Source organism: Odocoileus virginianus, chromosome 15, assembly GCF_023699985.2.
Source record: "Odocoileus virginianus isolate 20LAN1187 ecotype Illinois chromosome 15, Ovbor_1.2, whole genome shotgun sequence".
In the NCBI taxonomy this organism is placed as follows: Eukaryota; Metazoa; Chordata; class Mammalia; order Artiodactyla; family Cervidae; genus Odocoileus; species Odocoileus virginianus.
Window position 1 is genome coordinate 42,644,408 of NC_069688.1, and position 8,409 is coordinate 42,652,816.

Below are 8,409 nucleotides of genomic sequence, written 5' to 3' on the forward strand. Positions count from 1 at the left end.
CTGTGTCTCTTTTTCTGTCTTGCATATGTGGTCATCATTACCAGCTTTTAAAATTCCATATATATGTGTTAGTATACTGTATTGGTCTTTATCTTTCTGGCTTACTTCACTCTGTATAATGGGCTCCAGTTTCATCCATCTTATTAGAACTGATTTAAATGAATTCTTTTTAATGGCTGGGTAATATTCCATGGTGTATATGTACCACAGCTTCCTTATCCATTCGTCTGCTGATGGGCATCTAGGTTGCTTCCATGTCCTGGCAATTATAAACAGTGCTGCAATGAACATTGGGGTGCACATGTCTCTTTCAGATCTGGTTTCCTTGGTGTGTATGCCCAGGAGTGGGAATGCTGGGTCATATGGCAGTTCTATTTCCAGTTTTTTAAGGAATCTCCACACTGTTCTCCATAGTGGCTGTACTAGTTTGCATTCCCACCAACAGTATAAGAGGGTTCCCTTTTCTCCACACCCTCTCCAGCATTTATTGCTTGTAGACTTTTGGATAGCAGCCATCCTGACTGGCGTGTAATGGTACCTCATTGTGGTTTGGATTTGCATTTCTCTGATAATGAGTGATGTTGAGCATCTTTTCATGTGTTTGTTAGCCATCTGTATGTCTTCTTTGGAGAAATGTCTGTTTAGTTCTTTGGCCCATTTTTTGATTGGGTCATTTATTTTTCTGGACTTGTGCTGCAGGAGTTGCTTGTATATTTTTGAGATTAATCCTTTGTTGCTTCGTTTGCTATTATTTTCTCCCAATCTGAGGGCTGTCTTTTCATCTTGCTTATAGTTTCCTTTGTTGTGCAAAAGCTTTTAAGTTTCATTAGGTCCCATTTATTTATTTTTGCTTTTATTTATAATATTCTGGGATGCGGGTCATAGAGGATCCTGCTGTGATTTATGTCGGAGAGTGTTTTGCCTATGTTCTCCTCTAGGAGTTTTATAGTTTCTGGTCTTACATTTAGATCTTTAATCCATTTTGAGTTTATTTTTGTGTACGGTGTTAGAAAGTGTTCTAGTTTCATTCTTTTACAAGTGGTTGACCAGTTTTCCCAGCACCACTTGTTAAAGAGGTTGTCTTTTTTCCATTGTATATCCTTGCCTCCTTTGTCGAAGATAAGGTGTCAATAGGTTCGTGGATTTATCTCTGGGCTTTCTATTCTGTTCCATTGATCTATATTTCTGTCTTTGTGCCAGTACCATACTGTCTTGATGACTGTGGCTTTGTAGTATAGTCTGAAGTCAGGCAGGTTTATTCCTCCAGTTCCATTCTTCTTTCTCAAGATTGCTTTGGCTATTCGAGGTTTTTTGTATTTCCATACAAATTGTGAAATTATTTGTTCTAGTTCTGTGAAAAATACTGTTGGTAGCTTGATAGGGATTGCATTGAATCTATAGATTGCTTTGGGTAGTATAGCCATTTTCACAATATTGATTCTTCCAATCCATGAACACGGTATATTTCTCCATCTGTTTGTGTCCTCTTTGATTTCTTTCATCAGTGTTTTATAGTTTTCTACATATAGTTCTTTCATTTCTTTAGGTAGACATACTCCTAAGTATTTTATTCTTTTTGCTGCAATGGTGAATGGTATTGTTTCCTTAATTTCTCTGTTTTCTCATTGTTAGTGTATAGGAATGCAAGGGATTTCTGTGTGTTAATTTTATATCCTGTGACATTACTGTATTCATTGATTAGCTGTAGTAATTTTCTGGTAGAGTCTTTAGGGTTTTCTATGTAGAGGATCATGTCATCTGCCAACAGTGAGAGTTTTACTTCTTCTTTTCCTATCTGGAAGTTTTTTATTTTTAAAGTAGACTTACCTACTTGTTTATTCAGAGAAGATTGGCCCATATGTGGCTGAGGGATAAAATATGAAATTTAAGTTCTCCTCTGCTTTTGATAGCAGAATGGGGCCTCACAGAATTAGAACCAGAAATTACATTACAGTCAGCATCCAACAATCTACCTATCACTCCTGCCACCCATCATCCAGGCATTTATCCATTTATTCATTCCTTTTCTAAATATTATCAATAGTTGAGCTCTTTTAATATGACATGCTTCCTGTTCACAAAGGTGAATAAGAGGGACAAGGTACCTGATCCCAGGGGACTTACTACCTCTCAGAGGCATCATTGTTGTTCTTTCCCTAAGTTGTATCTGACCCCTTGCGATCCCATGGACTACAGTATGCCAGATTCCTCTGTCTTCCACTACCTCCCAAAGTGTTCAAATTAGTGTCCATTGAGTCAGTGATGCTATTTAACCACCTCATCCTCTGCCACTCACTTCTCCTTTTGCCTTCAATCTTTCTCAGCATCAGGGCCTTCTCAATGAGTCACCTCTTTGCATCAGGTGGTCAGAGTTTTGGATCTTCAGCTTCAACATCAGTCCTTTGTTGAATGAATATTCAGGTTTGATTTCCTTTAAGATTGACTGGTTTGATCTTGCAGTCCAAGGGAACTCTCAAGAGTCTTCTCCAACACCACAATTTGAAAGCATCGACTCTCGATGCTCAATCTTCTTTATGGTCCAACTCTCACATTCATACATGACTATTGGAAAAATCAATAGCATTAACTATATGGACCTTTGTCAGCAAAGTGATGTCTCTGCTTTTTAATATGCTGTCCTTAATACCATCCACAGTGACTCTGGAACCCAAGAAAATGCCTGTCACTGTTTCCATTTTTTTTCCCCATCTATCTACCATGAAGTGATGGGACCAGATGCCATAATCTTAAATTTTTGAATGTTGAGTTTTAAGCTAGCTTTTTCAGTCTCCTCTTTCACCTTCATCAAGAAGCTCTTTAATTCCTCTTCACTTTCTGCCATTAGGGTGGTATCATTTGCATATCTGAGGTTGTGATATTTCTCCCAATAATCTTGATTTCAACTTGTGAATGATCCAGTCCAGCTTTTCACATGAGGTATTCTCAATAGAAGTTACATAAACAGGGTTACAATACACAGCCTTGACGTACTCATTTCCCAACTGGGAACCAGTTAGTTGTTCCACGTCCAGTTTTAATGATTGCTTCTTGACCTGCATACAGGTTTCTCAGAAGGCAGGTACAGTGGTCTGGTATTCCCGTCTCTTTAAGAATTTTCCACAGTTTGTCATGATCCACACAGTCAAAGGCTTTCAAATAGACAATGAAGCAGCAGTAGGTGTTTTTCTGGAATTCCTTTGCTTTCGCCATGATCCAACAGAGTTGGAAATTTTGATCTCTGGTTCCTCTGCCTTTTCTAAACATCTAGAAGTTCTTGGTTCACATACTGCTTGAAGGATTTTGAGCATGACCTTACTAGCTTATGAAATGAGAACAGCAGTAGAGCAGTTTGAAAATTCTTTGGCATTGCCCTTTGTTATTGGAATGAAAACTGACATCTTCCAGTCCTCTGTCTGCTCACTGCTGAGTTTTCCAAATTTGCTGGCATATTGAGTGCAGCACTTTCACAACATCATCTTTTAGGATTTGAAATAACTCAGCTGGAATTCCATCACCTCCACTAGCTCTGTTCGTAGTGATGTTCCTAAGGTTCACTTGATGTCAGACTCCAGGATGTCTGGCTCTAGGTGAGTAACCACACCATCATGGTTATCCGGGTCATTAAGATCTTTTTTGTATAGTTCTTCTGTGTATTCTTGCCACTTCTTCTTAATCTCTTCTGCTTCTGTTAGGTCCTTACTGCTTCTGTCCTTTATCTTCTCCATACTTACATGATATGTTCCCTTGTTAGCTCCAATTTTATTGAACAAACAAATGGATATAATGAGCTATTAAAAAATTAACAGGGTGATGTGAAATATATATATATATATATATATATATATATATTTCATATATGTTTGTTTAGGTTGGGGCTAAGATGGAAGATATTTCAGACAGGGTTGTCTGAGAAGTTTCTTTCAGTTGTGACCTAAGGGAGAAGACAGAGAAAGCCAGAAAGAGCTGGAGCAAAACTGTTCCAGAGAGGGAAAACCACAAGGGCTTGGAGAGTAATCATGATACAATATTAAGTGAAACAGAATGCTAAACTGATTTATTCATACAATGGGCCATAGTTAAAGAAATGTATTGGATTCATGTGCATCAACATGGAGAAATCTCAAAAACACCATGAATGGAGAAAGGAAGATTCAAAATTATATTCCTCAAGATATTTATCTATGAGACTGTTAAAAGCACAAAACATATATGTATTTGTTTATATACAAATATATTATAAAGCTTATATACATAAATGATAGCAGTGTATACCAATTTCAAGATTTTGCTTACTTCCAGGGAAAAATAAGAAAAAGAATGGAAAGCAGGGCTTTAAAATGCTTGCTTCTTTAAAAGAAATAAATCTGAAGCAAAAAAACTCAAGTCAGGGGATGGTTACATATGTCAGACTTTTTACTCTTTTCTGTATGTTAAAAAAAAAATTGAGAATTAGAAAGTTTAAATGAAGCACACTACAAACTAAGTCTAACAATAAAACTAAAATCAAATACTGACAGTATAATCTTGATATTCAAAAACTGAAATGACATATTATCAAATGTCAGTAGTCATTATCTCTGTGTGGTGGGGTTGTCAGTGATTTTTGTTTTCTTTGTTCTTTTCTCCAGATAGCAGTATGCTGCATGGATTAAGAATGTAGGAAAAGATACTGACCACATGAGAAGTGAGTAGTAAAGAGGTGTACTGTGGAGGAAGAACGAATAACTTATAACCATTCTGTCATTTTGGTTATTGGGACAATGTCATGTAGCCTTACCCCCTAGTATGTTTCACAGACTTTTTAAAACATGTTTATTCATTTGCTATTTTTCAAACAGCTTTACTGAGGTATAATTGATACAAAATGTGCTACGTATATTTAAATCATACAATTTGATACATTTTAACATATGTATACCTCCCAGGACATCATCACAATCACCTCCTGAACATATACATCAGCCCCAAACGTTTCCTTATATCTCTTCATCATTCCTCTCTCCCTTTTATCCTCTTCCCTTCTCTGAACCCACTTATAATTTTATAGATTTATGCATAAATGGAATCAGAGACCAAGAACTCTGTTTTGGTCTTGCTTCTTTTACTTAGCATCATTATTTTGAGATTTATACATGTTATCACATGTGTTAATAGTTCATTACTTTTTATTGATCAATTGTATTCCATTGTATGGATATATCACAATTTGTTTATTCATTTAATTGTTGATGGACATTGGATTGTTTTCAGTTTTTGGCTATTACAAATAAAGTTGCTATAAACATTTATGTGCATGTATTTGTACGGGCATAGTCTTTCTTTTCTCTTGAGTAAATACAATCTATTTTTATTTAATATTTAATACATATTTATATTATAAAGCTTACTTCTGAAGTAGAAGATCTTCCATCTCACTTGAGATTATTCTTTGTTATTTTGAGTTCCCATGGTAAAAATGCTTTCCATTAAGTTAAACCAAAATTTCCATGTCCTCAAGTTGATTTACTCAATTAAATTCATCCTTTCCCCATTCATGCTTATACTTGACAAACATCTCTTAGCTATCATTGTGCCTTTAGTCACTACTCTGTTAAACAAACTTCATAGTCAAGATTCTTGATTGTTTTCTTGTATGAGTTAGTCCTTTTGGCTTTTTAACCTCATGGTTAATCTGATTAATATTTATCAAAATAAATAATATTTGTCTTGTTACACTGACAAAGCTGATTCTAGAATACATATTTACATTTAAAGGGGAATGGACTTGGTAATCCTTTATCCTATAATTAAACTTAGCTCCAACCTCTAGTACTGGCAAGCTAGCCATTCCTGGGCTTCCCTCTCTGGAGCAGACTTCCAGGTGCACAGATAGAGCAACACACAAAACACTCTCTCAGCTGCCTGGCAGATCTCAGGAGGAATGGGTCCCATGGAACACGATGAGATATGTAGTACATTTTTGAAATTCCCCATTCAAGTATTTTGTTTCTCTTCCCCTGGGTGAAGAGTAAGAAGTAGTGGAATGTTCATTTAGGTGGAGTCCTTCAACAGAGAAACAGAAGAATATGGAATAAATGTCCCTCCTCACCCAGTAAGTTTCATACAGTTCATAGGGCCCATCACCTTTCAGAGTCAGGGCATGATGAGTTTCCATCTTATGCAGTGGTTGCATGAGTCTGTGTTCCTTCATACTATGTCCCTTGAAGTCAAGGTCCTGGTTCTTTCTCTTTTCCTCTCAACTCTAGGTAGAGTACTCAGCACCTGCAGAGCATGGAGTGACTTTAAAGTGATTTTATTCTTGAATAAAGAGGATATGGCAAAGAATAGAGATAGAGGAACGTGTCCTTGGTTGTCCTGCCAGGAGGCAAAGTGCTAATCTTAACAAAACATTCCTCTGCTTTCAAAGCTTTCCCCTGGCACTGGAGGGAACCTTTCACTTACTTTTACATTCATTGAGAACTTCCAAGAATGAGCATGTTTCTTTTTCCTTTGCACGTGAAGATAGCATTCCTGTTTCATATGACTCTTTCTAAACAGAGACAAGAAGATATAAAGGTTTAAAATGTGCCAATTTCAATGTGTGAAGCTTTCATGAATTTGTTCTGCTAAAGAAGTTGATATCAATAGATTGCAAGTCCACTCGACTCCAGAGAAAGGATGTTTGTCTGTTAAGAAAACACTTCTTTGTATTGAGTCATTTTACTTCAGCTTTATCTTAATCATGTTCCAGCACAAAAATTCTATCAATATAAGAAAGTTTTTAACCCTAAAAAATGCTTTTAAAAAGAAATGGGAAAAGAATCAGTGTTTTGATTAAGGGTTACTTGGAAGTTTCCCTTGCGATCCTATGATCTTCAAGTTTGGAAATTTTGGTATTATCTGTCATGCAAGGATAAGTAGGTAGATTATTTCTATCCCTTGAGGATCAAATAAAAAGATAAATATTACTGTGATACATCAATTTGTGTCAGCTGAAGAATAGGAGTGTGGAGGTTAAATTCCAAATTTGTGTTATAATTACAACCCATTTCACATGTTGTGTAGGTAGAGAGAAAACCTGATCATTTTTATTTGAAAAGCACTTTTCCTTCAATTTTTTGCATAATTTTTGAAACTGTTTTATCTCTGCTAATATCCTGAATTGTATTCAATAAAGAAATGTGATTTTGACATTTATGTTAACTACTATTAGGGATCAAAATAGTGCTATGGGTTGCTGTGAGTATAAAATGGCTATTACATCCATCCACCGAAGTGTTCCACATTTTGTTTCTGAGGTAAATAGTCTCATCTGGGTTACAACATTCATACAAAAACAAAGTTCTGCACTATGTCTCCTAATGTCATATTATGCTTTTGCTAGGGAAGAAAAATCACAACTTGATATATGTTAGTTTTCTCATCAATTAAATAAGCTTCATCTAAAATGCTTCAGTAAGTTCTAATTGCTCATTTATAAAGCAGTCTCTAGCAAAAGTGACATTTCAGATGATAGGCATTAACGACCTACTAGAAATAGAAAAAAGTGTTCTGATCATTTTCATGATCCAAAAGCAAACAAATCTCAGGTTTTCCCCAGAAAAAGAAATATGATCTGTTATAAAGTTTTCCTATACTAATTGTTTTAACTACAGGAAAACATTGATGTGGATAAATCAGCCACTTATGTCATGGGTACTTCCCCAGGCCAATTAAGCCTCAAAATTTAGTTAGGATACAAAGTAATCATAAGTCTATTTTCCTGTGGTAGTGTCCCATCTTCTTCTCCAGGGTCTTAGTTACTTATAGCAACCAGACGATCCAAATTAATCTTGGTTCCCAGCTCATGCTCAGAGAGACCACATGCCACAATCCCAACAACCTCCCAAACCCTGTGGCTATTAAAGAGGGTCTCCTGAACAGTTGGGATGCTTCTTCCTCTTCATTTCTACCACTGGCATTCTTACTCTTCCCTGATGAGTACTCTTTCTTTTTTTTTTCTTCCCATGGGGGAAAAATGCACTTTTCAGCAAGAATAGAGCAGATCTCAGGAGTTTTATTTGAAGTTAGATACTGATTTTAAGATCTGACAACTATATTGCCTGAAGATAGATGAGTCACTTGTTAATATCTCAGCCCACGCAAGCACATCAAAATTGGTTGCTATTTGCTGTTCTGATAGAGGCAGAGACTGCATGGGAACAAGGTATTTTTGTGAGGCATTGGAACTGCTATATCCCTGAGAAGGTAGAGATATTCTATTTGGTTGTTAACCTGAATGCTGCTGCTGCTGCTAAGTCGCTTCAGTCGTGTCCGACTCTGTGTGACCCCACAGACAGCAGCCCACCAGGCTCTGCTGTCCCTGGGATTCTCCAGGCAAGAACAGTGGAGTGGGCTGCCATTTCCTTCTCCAATGCATAAAAGTGAAAA